The following is a 13,059-nucleotide window of genomic DNA, read 5'->3' as shown; positions in this document are numbered from 1 at the left end:
AGTTACGTGACAGTGGGTCTGTCTGGCACAATCGTTAATTGTCTTTATGCCACCTCCATGTTTTCCGTGCTTGATTATTAACTGACTGCCACATCCAACTACACACATGCTCAGAGATTTCTATCTGCATTTGCATGGCCTACTCTAATGTTTTACCTTCTTCAGTCTCCTTACCTCAACTTTTATCCAGGTCATTAACATACAGACTCTACCAGTTTCTGCATTGATACTTTTCTTTGATGCTTTAATGCTTGATTATACTGCCTCTGCCAGTGATTTTTTTTTCTTTTATAATTCACCTAATAAATGAATTCACTCCACTGCCTCACAGTTCTGTGGTTAGACCTAGCCAATGCCTACGGCTCCATCCTACACAAAGTGATCCAGACCACCATGACCAAATACCATGTGCCACACCACTTTGCAGAACTCATCTTGGATTATTACGACCAGTTCAGGATGAGAGTCACAGCAGGGAAAGTAACATCACAGTGGCACCATTGGAGGTTGAAATAATCACAGGTGGCACCATCTCTGTAACCTTGTTTTTTGTTTTTTGGGGAGGGTTTTCAAAGTCAAAGTCAACTTTATTGTCAAATGTACCATATATGCACGACATACAGCACAGATGAAATTACAGTCCTCTCAGACCCACAGGCAGTAAAAAAAACATGAAGGAACCAATGAAAATGATTGTGAAGTCGGGGAGCCAGAGTGCAGAGGCCCACAGACACAATCAGGGATCGACCCCCAATCAGGGCTTTCATGAATGACCTGACAGTCACCACGGAGTCAGTGCCAGGAAGCAGGTGGATCCTCCAAGGGTTGGAAAAGCTCATCCGTTGGGCTCGGATGGGATTCAAACCAGCAAAGTCCAGGTCGCTGGTGGTGAAAAGGGGCAAGGTCACACAGACAGGTTCCACTTCAACATCAAAGGGTCTATGATACCATCACTCTAAAAAAAGCCATTGAAGAGCTTAGGCAAGGTCTTTGTCAGCAGTCTCAAAGACTCTCCATCAGTCCAGTCAACCTGCCAGGGACTGGACAGCTGGCTGAGAGCAGTAGACAGATCTGGCCTCCAAGGCAAGTTTAAGGCATGGATATACCAGCATGGTATCTTACCAAGGATACTCTGGCCACTGTTTGCCTATGAGGTCCCCATCTCCACTGTGGAGACTTTGGAGAGGAAGGTCAGCACCTGTCTCAGAAGATGGCTGGGGTTGCCCAGGAGCCTCAGCAACATAGCCCTCTTTGGAAACACCACAAAGCACCGGTTGCCCTTAAGGTCTCTGGAGGAGAAGTTCAAGGTGACTCGGACTAGAGAGGTGCTGCTGTACTGAGACTCAAAGGACCCAAAGGTGACAAAAGCAGGAGTCGTGGTGAAGACTGGGAGGAAGTGGAGTGCCCAGTCTGCTGTGCTGGATGCAGAGGCAAGACTGCACCATAGAGATCTGGTGGGAGTACTGGCCCACAGCAGAGCAGATCTGGGTCATGTTCCCAACACCACCTCGACACAGGGAATGCAAGGGGAAGGATAAGTGAAGGCAAATACAGGAGGAATTCAGGACTGCAGTCGATGAAGGGAGAACAAGTAGAGCAGCTGGTCTCAGGCAGCAGGGGGTCTGGACCAGATGGGAGCACGCCATGGACCGGAAGGTCACCTGGACAGACCTGTGGCAGGCTGACCCACATCGTATCAGCTTCCTAATCTGGGCAGTCTACAACATCCTACCTAGCCCAGCAAACCTCTTCACCTGGGGGAAGGCGGAGACCCTGAACTGCCAGCTGTGCTCAGGGAGAGGAACACTAGAACACATCCTTAGTTCCTGCCCAACAGCACTCGGCCAGGGCCGGTACACCTGGTGCCAGGTGCTGAAGCCGATTGCTAAAGCCATCAGCAGGGGTATCATCAGCCGCAACTGGGTACGCAACGCCACCAACACCATCACTTTTGTCAAGGCAGGAATTCAGCCAAAGGCAAGAAGGCACCAGTAGGGATCCTGGCAACTTCCCAAGATTAGCAGCTCTCAGTTGATCTAGAGAAGCAGCTACAGCTACAGCATGTCGTCAGCACCACTCTGAGGCTTGACATCCTTCTGGTCTCAGAGAGCACTAAGAATATCGTGATCACAGAACTGACAGTGCCATGGGAGAACCACTTGGGGGAGGCCCAGGAAAGGAGGAGGACCAAGTATGAAAATCTGGTCATAGAATGTCATCAACAGGGCTAGAAGGCACAATGTATGTCCATCGAAGTTGGCAGCAGGGCATTTGTAGGGCGCTCGCTCCACGAGGCCCTGAGCGAGTTGGGCATAACAGGAACAGGAAGGAGCAGAGCCATCAAGAACACCTCCGAGGCAGCTGAGAAAGCCTCAAGATGGCTCTGGATCCGGAGAGGAGAACCATGGGGGCAAGTGAATGCCACCTGAACTCAAGCCGCGGCTTGATCAACCGCAGCTGGGTCGCCTGAGCAAGGGTGTAATATGTTGTAAGACCTGAAACTCCTATGAACCCAGGATACATTACTGATGATGTGTTCAGGTTGCATCAGGAGATGTATTTAAGAACGATCACACTGATGGTGGATACTCAGGACTGTGACAACATATCAGGATCACCAATAAAGACTTAAGAGCTTCAGGAAGAGCTAATTCTACTATTTTCCACCTTTGAATATATCATCACAGTCGCTCTTAGGGGTTGGAATCAGTGACTTTAATATCCTCTGATTTTCAGTGAGATTGATTAAATATAATGATAATCAATTGACTTCATTACTGAAGTGTTTTTACAAAGCTATATCATTTTATTCATTCTGTATCTGACATCTTTCAAGTGACACTCACATGTTACCAAAGTAAGTAGTCCCTGGAAACGGCCGAAAGTTCATCTTGCAGGAGATTCCCAGCAGAAACAAAATCATTTATTTCCATTTATGTAACGATATGAGAGAATTATACAATTATTGTAGCAATGGGTCCATACATTTTCTGTAATAAAATCAAATTTTGAATCAGATGGGCCATTATGTTATATGATTTAGATGTCTCTAGTCTCAGTAAATTTGGGATCACTGGACTAACAACACTAAATTGAATATTTCAGTTTATAAACATAGATTTACTGGATCAAAAGCTATATTTGGAGCCATACTTCCACCTTTCATAAGTTTGTGAAATCAAGCAGTAGGTACAGGCTCATGCTTGTGAAATTGATTAATGATTGCTGTTGTGGTTCTGTTTGCACAAGACGTTTCCTTGGTAATGTAAAGAGGATTCTTAATGCATTTATGGCCATTGACCAGTTAAGTGAAGGCCACTCTATCTTTGACAGTAAATGATGGAGAAAAATACGCATTCTCACCGCCACTTTAGCAATGATCAAAAGTGACCACAGATGATCTCTGTGGTGCTGATTACACAGAGATCATCTGTGGTGCTGATTACACAGAGATCATCTGTGGTGCTGATTACACAGAGGTATGGGCAATTTTCACACGTGCTTAGAAGCATTCCAGTGCTGAAATATTAATTAGAATATACAAACACGAGAACAAAGATGTGCAAACCCTCTCTCTCTCCCTCCTTCCCTCTCTCTCTCTCTCTCTCTCTCTCGCTCTGTCTCTCTCTCGCTCTGTCTCTCTCTCTCTCTCTCTCTCTCTCTCTCTCTTTATCTGTCTCTCACACACACACACACACACAGACACAGACACACACACACACACACACACACACACACATCCATACACCCCCGCAAAACCATTGGGAGGACCAGATATGATTTCATATTATACTTATCCACTACATCTCAATACAGTACATGCATGACCATTTTAATGGATCTCTGCATCTTCACATTACAGTATACACATTTCAACTATTTATTTAAGTACATGGACAAGGCATAGAATATGTCATTGACAAAATCATGGGCCAATAGTATGCAGTTTTTACCCCCTCTGCATATACAGTATTGGTGGTATTGTCATCCATTCAACGATCTGTCTTCTGTCATCCTTCCTCTAGCTGGTGAACCATTTTAGGGCATAGGTGATTCATGTCTGTTTTTGTTGTTAGTCTGATTGATGGTAAGCTCATAGCCCAAATTTTGAACGAGTTGTCTTAAGGTAAAATGTCATCAATGTGGTGGTAGAAGCCAAACAATGCTTTTACACAGATGCACCACAGAAACATTTGAGAAGGTTAGGCTTAGGGAGAGGGTTGGGGTTGATGACTCCAGCTGTTTTTTTATGCTCTTATGATTTCTTTTGAAGAGGGAGCAGAGTTGTCAAGTGTCCCGTTCACCTGTCCTTTGGTCATAGCCCTAATTTTGAAAAACCTATTCAAGATGAAATATCCAGACGGATGACGTTACCACTAATTATCACCTTATCTTTTTCAGGTCTGATGGCATGCCTACTGGATGGGAGCTCTTGGGGGTATACGTATATCATTGAGTGAAATCAAGTTGATAATCCAAAACATGCACCAGTGCTCAAGTCATACAGCATATAATGGTGACCAAGAATAGCAGAAATTGTACAATGCCCCATCTCACCCCTGGCATTGGAACAATCTTATGACAGACCTGTGACTATGCTTCCGGTTGATAAGTATGAAGACAAGAATTCTTTCCCTTTAATTCAGCTCTAAAATAAAAACCATTTGTTTGAAACTGCATAAAACTAGTTAGAAAATTTTCCTCCAGGCTAAATACAAAGTAGGCCACCTTTAAAACCAACCTGGATTTGGATTATATACACACAGACAACACACTTATCAAAATAAAATATTTTAATTGTATGTACAGTAGTTTTGGCAACCCTTTGTACAACATTATGACATTGTGAGAATAACTGAAAAAGAAGTGAAGGTCTATGTTTTGAAATTAAACTGGATGGCTGATTTTAATTGTTTCAGAAATCAATTTTAAGTCCTATTTTCATTGTTTTAATGCTCATTTTACATTAAAAGAGATTTCCTTCCTATGTATATGAGTGACCAGGAAGGATAGGATCAGGAATGAGTACATCAGAGGGACGGCATATGTTACAGGTTTTGGAGATAAAGTCAGAGAGGCCAGACTGAGATGGTTTGGACATGTCCAGAGGAGAGATAGTAAATATATAGGTAGAACGATGCTGAGTTTTGAACAGCCAGGCAGGAGGCCAAGGGAAAGACCAAAGAAGGGGAATCATACTTCATTAGTCCCGCAACGGGAAATTCTATTTTCACTCACCAATACAGCGTTAAACATGCAGATATATATGTTGTATACAGGCCCCTGAACAAACACAAAACACACTAGGGGCCTGCAGGCATGCAGTTAGTATATACAGTATATGGGGAGGCAAAGCGAAGGGTCGCGTGAGATCGCGCCCCAAATGAACAGCTTTTGGGGGGACGGCGCCTTACGCTAGTGCGCCTCAGCAGTGGCTGGGAGGTGAGCTGACACCTCCCAACGTCAGACTCCAGAGGATGTCTTGGCGGGAGCGGGAATTGAACCACCAATGGCTGGGCGATGTCTGGTCTTCAAGACGGCTGCTCTACCACTGAGCCACTGCTGCCCCAAAGAGGAGGTTTATGGATGTAGTGAAAGAGGACATGAAGGTAGTTGGTGTGAGAGAAGAGGAAGCAGAAGACAGGGTTAGATGGAGGCAACTAATTCGCTGTGGCGACCCCTGAAGGTAAAAAGCCTAAAGAAAAAGACGAAGACATTCTTCGAAAGGTCTGTGGAGCTGAATAAACACCATTCTCAGGCAATATCAAAATTAGCAGAAAGGTACAAAAAAACTGTTATTTTATGTCTCATGACTGAAGCTTATACTGAATTCATGTTAGCTGGGTGCACCTAATTAACTGGCAAATGAGTGTATAATACAATATTTGAATATAATTCAAATGTAATGGTGACAATACACACAAGAACAGAGCTGAAATTATAGGCAAACAAGGAGAGATCTTGGAGTTGTACTGTACTGTATTGTTCTTTTGGTTTTCCATCAGGCTTTGAACGGTTAAGACATAAATTCCTGCTGCATTCCTTGTTCCTCCACTTCCCCCTTGGTCTTTTATTCAATCTATGCCTTTTGCACCTCTGCTCTCTATTCTCTTGCATCATCTATCCCTTTATATCCCCCTCAGCTTCAACCATTGTATTATCCTATCTCTGTCTCCTATTGGCTCCACACTACCTCCCTCCCTGCATCCATCCCTCTCTCCTTACAGTGGATTAGGATGCTTCCATCTGAGTCAATGCTAATCACGTTTATCCATACAAAGGATGATCACTGGGCTATCAGTAATTATAAACCCTGATATTGGCTTACTAGCTTAGATTTGTGCCCAGACACATTTTCACTCCACATAATTTGAATCTAACATATGTCCATCTGAACATAGTAATGCTATAAGTACCACATCTTAACAAAACCATTTCTCTTTTGTTTTCCAACACAAAGATCCATCTGTCATTGAAATATAAGCATGTTTGTTCCAAGCTAATGCTTTGAACATGACATCAATTTCAGAAAGGTGATTAGTTCTTCCACTTGTGAAAGAATTAGTTCTCAAAATTTCATTCAGATTAGGCATACTAATTAATTTTGATAAATTTATTGCAAAACAAAAATCTGCATAGCTTGAAAACGTTTGATTAAATTGTTCTTGTATATATAACTTGCTTTTCACAGACAGATTAAATCTGTGTAAATGATTTTCACCTTCTCAGTTACATGTTGGTGCCAGTACAGTATCTCTAACATCTGTTATCCCACTGTAACATATTTTTCAACCCAAATACATATTTATCTCCCAGATCTGCACATACTGTTAGACCTGCATGAATACAGTGCGCCCTCGCGCATTCACTCATCAAAGCTCGAGACTGCACCTCATTACGGATTTTTGGTAGGCAGTCACATGATACCATTCGCGTATTCTATTGGCTGACGGCTTCCGGAAGTGCACTCGGTTCTGTGAGTCTCTGATTTACTTGACCCACACAAGTGCTTTAAACAGTAAATAAGAGTGTGGGAAAGGATAATACAGATAGAAGGTGGTTTAATATCAGTATGGGGAGGGTCATAAATGTTTAAATTACAGTAAATAATAAGATAAATACTTTGTTGCTCTACCGTGGAATTCATTAATCAAGTGTGGTTCCTGTTACGTATTAACCGCAAAGAACAAGGGCGCACTGTAGTCCATTAGTAAGTATATGAAATTAAAAAAAGAAAAAGTTAATTAGCATGAATCCAGACTCATCATACATGCCTTGAGCCACTTGAACAATTAAACTCTTTTTTGCCCCAAAGGCCACAAATATTTTAATATTCATGAAAAGCTATAGATAGCTGTTTGAGATATTGATAAACAAAAAAAGATATTACAAGGAATAGTAAAAACAATTTTTAAAAAATCCCATTAAAATAAATGCAAAATAAATCCATGTATCATCAAAATTAGGATATTAAATAGTGCTGTTAAATAACAGTTGAAACGTGGTGAAATAATCAAAAGTGGCTTTGCAACTTTCTTTTCAGTAATTCAGTCAGGCTTGCTTCTTCGACATGTAGGGGACTTTTTTTTTTCCAGCGATAAAGGGCACAGTGAGCAAATGCTCTCAAGCCAGTGATCATTTTGTTAACTAAATGGGAAACCAGGAGAGCAGCATCAACAGAATGGAAGGGAAGTACTGGTCTACATGGTATGAGTAACTCAAGTTGACTCAAGTTGGTGCAAATCCAATGCTTTGCTGCTTCAATGAAAAACCTTTAAATTAGTTCTTACTTGTACTGACAGCATGTGGAGAGAGGACAGAATGGGTGCTATATGGTCATATTTTCTCAATTTTGTCAGGATTCTGACCTCAGCATTCTGGACAAGCCACAGAATTCTAATGTAATATTGTGGCAGACAAGGAGTAGATTACAGTAACTGAGTCTGAAAGATATGAATGCATGAATTAAATTGTGTTCATCGTGCAATGATAAAACAGGCCAGATGTTAGCAATGTTACTGAGATGAATCATGGCTAGTGGATTGTGGGCTTGCAAAGATCTGGATTAAATGGATTGCTGAGATGCAATACAATCATAATTTGATCATAATTATTTGAGTAATCCTGCTAAAAGACAGGCAAGTCAAAAACTTGAAAAAAATGTAACTGCCTTCCAAGGCAGTTGTTAGCTTGCATGAATGATCACACAACATCTTTTAGGTAATGACAGTGGTGTCAATTATGCATCTAACTCCTAAAACATAATTTCACCAATTTTCACCAAATGTTCAAGTATTCCTTTCAGGCTCAATTTAACCATTTGTATTTGGGATCTTATCCTTTCAGGCATGACCCAAAAACTCATGTAAGACTAGGAACATAGATTGACTGGTAAATCAAGAGGTTCATCTGTTGACTCAGCTCTTTCTTCACCATGACAGACCTATACAACACCTGCCTGACTGCAGCCACTGCACCGATATGTCTGTCAATCCCATGCTCCATCCTTTACCCACTTGTGAACAAGACCCCAATATACTTAAGAAGCTCCACTTGGAGCAAGAACTCCCCACCGACCCAGAGATAGCAGACCACCTTTTTCCCGGTCGAGAACCATGGCCTCGAATTTGGCAGTACTGATCCTCATCAGTATTGCCAAATACTGATGAGTATTTGGCAGTACGGTTCATGCCAAAAGTCCAGCAGAGATGAAATACTCGGTCCGTAAACAAGACAACCTCCAGCCCCTGGCTTACCTAGAAATTGTGGATATAAAGATTATGAACAGAACTGGTCATAAAGGGCAGCCCTGACAAACTTCATGATGGAACAGGTTTGTCTTACTGCCGGCAATGTGTTCCAAACTTTGGCTTCGGTCATACAGGGATCGGACACATCTTAGCAAAGGGCCCCGAGCCCCATGCTCCTATAGCACTCCCCACACAAGATACCACAAGGGATACAGTCAAACGCTTTCTCCAGAAAGTGTTTGACTGTATCCCTTGTGGTTAGTTAAACTTCCGCAAACCCTCAAGCACTCACTGGAGAGTGTCGAGCTGATCGTGTTCCGCGAACGGGACAAAAACCTCATTGTTCCTCCTAAATCCAAGGTCCGATTACTGGTCTAATCCTTATCTCCAGTACCTTCGAATAGACTTTCTCCAGGAGGCTAAAGAGCGTGATCCCCCTACAGTTGGACCCTCTTTTTGTAAAGAGGCACCACCACCCCAGTCTGCCAATCTAGAGGTACTGTCCCTGACTGCCATGCAATCTTACAGAAATGTGTAGTTTGCCAGAATTTTTTCGAGGCTGACCGATAGTCCTCCTCCATGGTCTCCCTGAACTTCTCTCAGACCCAAATTTTTGCCTCCGTAAACACTAAGGCTGCAGTATGCAAGGCCTGCCTGTATCTGTCGGTTGTCTCAAGAGTACCATGAGTCAACAAGATTCGATGAGACTCCTTCTTCATCTTGACAGCATCCCCTTACTTCCACATCCACCACCAGGTTTGGAGGTTGCCACTGCAACAGGCACCAGAGACCGTGCAAACCACAACTCTGAGCAGCCACTTTGACAATGAAGGTGGAGAACATGGTCCACTCTGACTCAATGTCCACAGCCTCCTGCAGGATCTGGGAGAAGTTCCCTCAGAGGTGGGAGTTGAAAACATAACTCAAAGTGGATTCCAACAGATGTTCACAACAGACTCTAATGACACGTTTGGGCCAGCCAAGTCTATCCGGCCACCTTCTCTGCCAGCGTATCCAGTTCTGTTGACAAGTCTGCTCCGAGTGTCCAAGTCATGTAGTCAGAGGTCTGGTGATACAACAACAAAATTGATCATTGACCTCCAGCCTAGGGTATCCTGGTGCCATGTTTACTCATGGACAGCCCTGTGCTGCCACCGGGATGTCCAGAAGGACAATAACAGAACACCACTCCAATTACAGAACACCACTAGTGCTCAGGTCAGGGAGGCCATTCATCCCAGTCACCGATTTCCAGGTCTCACTGTCATTGCCCACACGAGTATAGAAGTCCCTAAGAAGAACAATGCAGTCCCCAGTCAGAGCACTATTTAGTAGCCCCCTCAGAGACTCCAAGAGGGCCAGGTATTTCGCACTGCCATTTCGCGCATAGTGAAACAACAGTGAGACACCTCATCCAGACCGGAAGGTGTCGGGAAGCGACCCTCTCATTAGCAGGGGTAAACTCCAACATATGGCAACTGAGCTGTGGGGCTATACAAGTAAGCCCACATCAGCCTGCCGCCTCTCACATTGGTGAACATCAGAAAAGTGTAGAGTCCGGCCCCCTTCAAGGTTTTGGGTATCAGAGTTCAAGCTGTGGGTAGAGTTGAGCTCAACTACATCTTGACCATGCCACTCAACCTCCCTCACAAGTGACATTTCATGTCTCAATAGCCAGCCTCTGTGTCCGGGATTTGGTCCATGCAGTTAATTGCCACCCAAACCACACAAAACCCTTGGCAGGTGGTGAGTCCATTGGAGATTGGGCCCACGTTGTCCTTTTGAGCCTCATCGGCAGAGGCCCGGCAACCAGGTGCTTGCATATGAGCCCTAACCCTGTACCTGGCTCCTGGAAGGGGCCCAGTTGTGTTATACCAGGCGACATCACAGCCCTCAATTTGATTTTATTCATAGTGGGATCCATCAGATCCAACAGATGCATCACCTAGGATCTGTTTGCCTTAGAGCTATGTTGTCAACATAAGAGAAGTAAGAGATCAGTGTTGTATCGCAGCAGACAAAATGGTTTTGCTGAGGTTTGAACGGACAAAAGAGGGAGGATATTCTTTAGGGTACGTGTTTGTGTCTTCTTCTCATTGTAGCTGAAAGAGAAAGAGAGAGACAGACAGAGAGACAGACAGAGAGAGAATGATTTTCATTACGTAATCTTATTTAAGTGGCTATTTTTCACGTATAAAACCTCTGTTGCCCTCTACAAGTCTGCTGTCCTCATCAGTCTAAAAGCATTGAGTGAGTCACGCTGTGGGTCCACACACACACGCACGCACGCACACACACACACACACACACACACACACACACACACACACACACACACACAAACGAACAGATACCCCAGAGTCATAGTGAGTCAGCTAAGATCTGCTATAGATGCTCACCTCAATGATAAATAATGTAAAAGAGAAGGGCATATAAATTTCTCAAATGACATGTGAACTCAGCAGACAGTTTGACATATGGATGACCACACAGCGGAGAAACACACACAAGAGCATCGTCTCATCCATTCTCCCATTGGCAGCTGGATGTGAACAGGTAGATTGTACTCTGACACCTTGAGATGCAGGTTTTCCTTTGTTCAAATCACTCGACAGACAAGAGAAGTGAAATATTGTACTGTATGTCACTGGAGCTTCAGTTTCTGAGAAACTGTCCCACTCCCTTCTAGTCAAACAGATACTAGTAGTTAAAGAATCTAATTCCACTCTTAAATCTGACTGATTGCAGGGAATAATATCCAGGCAACCATTGGAGATTGCAGGAGGTAATTGTTCCCAATCAAGAAATGATCAAGTATTTGTTTGACATACAACCCCACATTAAACACCAAACTGTCCTCATGCATTTCTTCTTGACAATTAACACATTTTAGATGCAGTATTTTAATCTGTGAGTTTAAGGAGTGCAATGTAGAAGATTTTGTTGTATCTGGAATGATCTGTTTATAATCCAAGTAGCGAAGGTTGGAAACACAGGTGTAGATAATATCCTCTTATCTTTTTGATTTAAAGATTTGGATGAGACTTTCTGGCTCAAAGTTTCTATGAACATTTGTATATTTCAGATGTGTAAACTGAATGTAAGGTTGGCTTACATTCATTTTGTGGGGTAAATAGAAAAAACCCCTTTAGGCATCTCTCGATGCAAAACCTCTCTCAGACCACAGAAGTATTTCTTTTCCGCTTTGGCCATAATCACTCCTCAAACTGCATTTCAGTTTTATTTAATAAATGTGTAGAAGTATTTCCCTGTTTGCAAATGATTTCCTGCTGTTGATTGATCAAATTTTCCAGAAAATTACACTGAAAAATCAAACCAAATAGGCAACTAATCAGTTTAAGAGATGTTCTGCATATGCCTTCATTTGTTCAGCTTTATCCCACCATCATGTTCTAGGAAAAGGCCAAGAAGGTTTTGGCCAATGTGGTGTGGTTAGAAATGAATCACGCGTATTAAGTGGGGGGGGGGGGGGACTCACAATGATCCCCATGTCTTTTCACATATTTCTCTCAAACAACAGGAAAAAGATAGAAAGATGATGACAAACAAAAAACTAACACAAAACCACAAAACTAAACTGGAGGGCGAGGTCAAAACAATGAGTAAATACAGCATCTATTTACTGTTTCTTAGTCACCAGAGGCTCTGGATAGTAAAATGCTTCTCTCTTTCTGAAACCCCATGATGAGCACGCATGTGTTTATTTAATGTCTTTGTCTTTGATTAACAACGACGGGTATTATGAACCAGGACCCGTGAGCGGTGAAATGATAAAGGTTTCCAATCAAACTTAAATGAGAAAGACGAGTAATCAACAGTCTTTTCTTGATCTCTGTTTTCAGTCCAATGAACCAGAAAGATAAATTATATCTTAATAATAGGATCAGCACAAATGTAAATTTAAGATTTGTGAATGTTTTATACGTCCTTGGTTCATTGTGATCAAAAGAATAATGGAATTTGACAGAAAATGTTTCTACAAAATTAAATTCTTCAAAATATTTATTAACCAAGCTGAAGTCTTAATAATAGTCCATACATTTGATAGAAATATTATCTTAGTTAATGATGAAATATTGGAATGGGAATTACACTGCAAACGGAGTACTGTAGTTTTCTGTATCTCTCGCCAGTCTGTCATGTAATGGAGATTGGCACTTCTACAATTGTAGAATTTCATTGCTGTAATTCAAAGTGTGACTGTGTAAAAGGAACGGCGGCTCCGGTATTAACCGACTCATCACTTTGGCGTGACTCCAGTCAATGCGGGGCAGAAAGGAGTGGCGGG

At 42.6% G+C, this 13,059-nt stretch overlaps 1 pseudogene; it reads left to right on the top strand.

The window, feature by feature from the left end:
• Window positions 1-306: 306 nt before the first annotated feature.
• LOC137600620 (uncharacterized) lies at window positions 307-2,429 on the top strand (annotated as a pseudogene).
• Window positions 2,430-13,059: the final 10,630 nt, after the last annotated feature.

This window comes from Antennarius striatus, chromosome 8, assembly GCF_040054535.1.
Source record: "Antennarius striatus isolate MH-2024 chromosome 8, ASM4005453v1, whole genome shotgun sequence".
Taxonomy (NCBI): domain Eukaryota; kingdom Metazoa; phylum Chordata; class Actinopteri; order Lophiiformes; family Antennariidae; genus Antennarius; species Antennarius striatus.
Note: the sequence above shows the minus strand (reverse complement) of the source record. Positions and strands in the feature narration are given on the sequence as shown.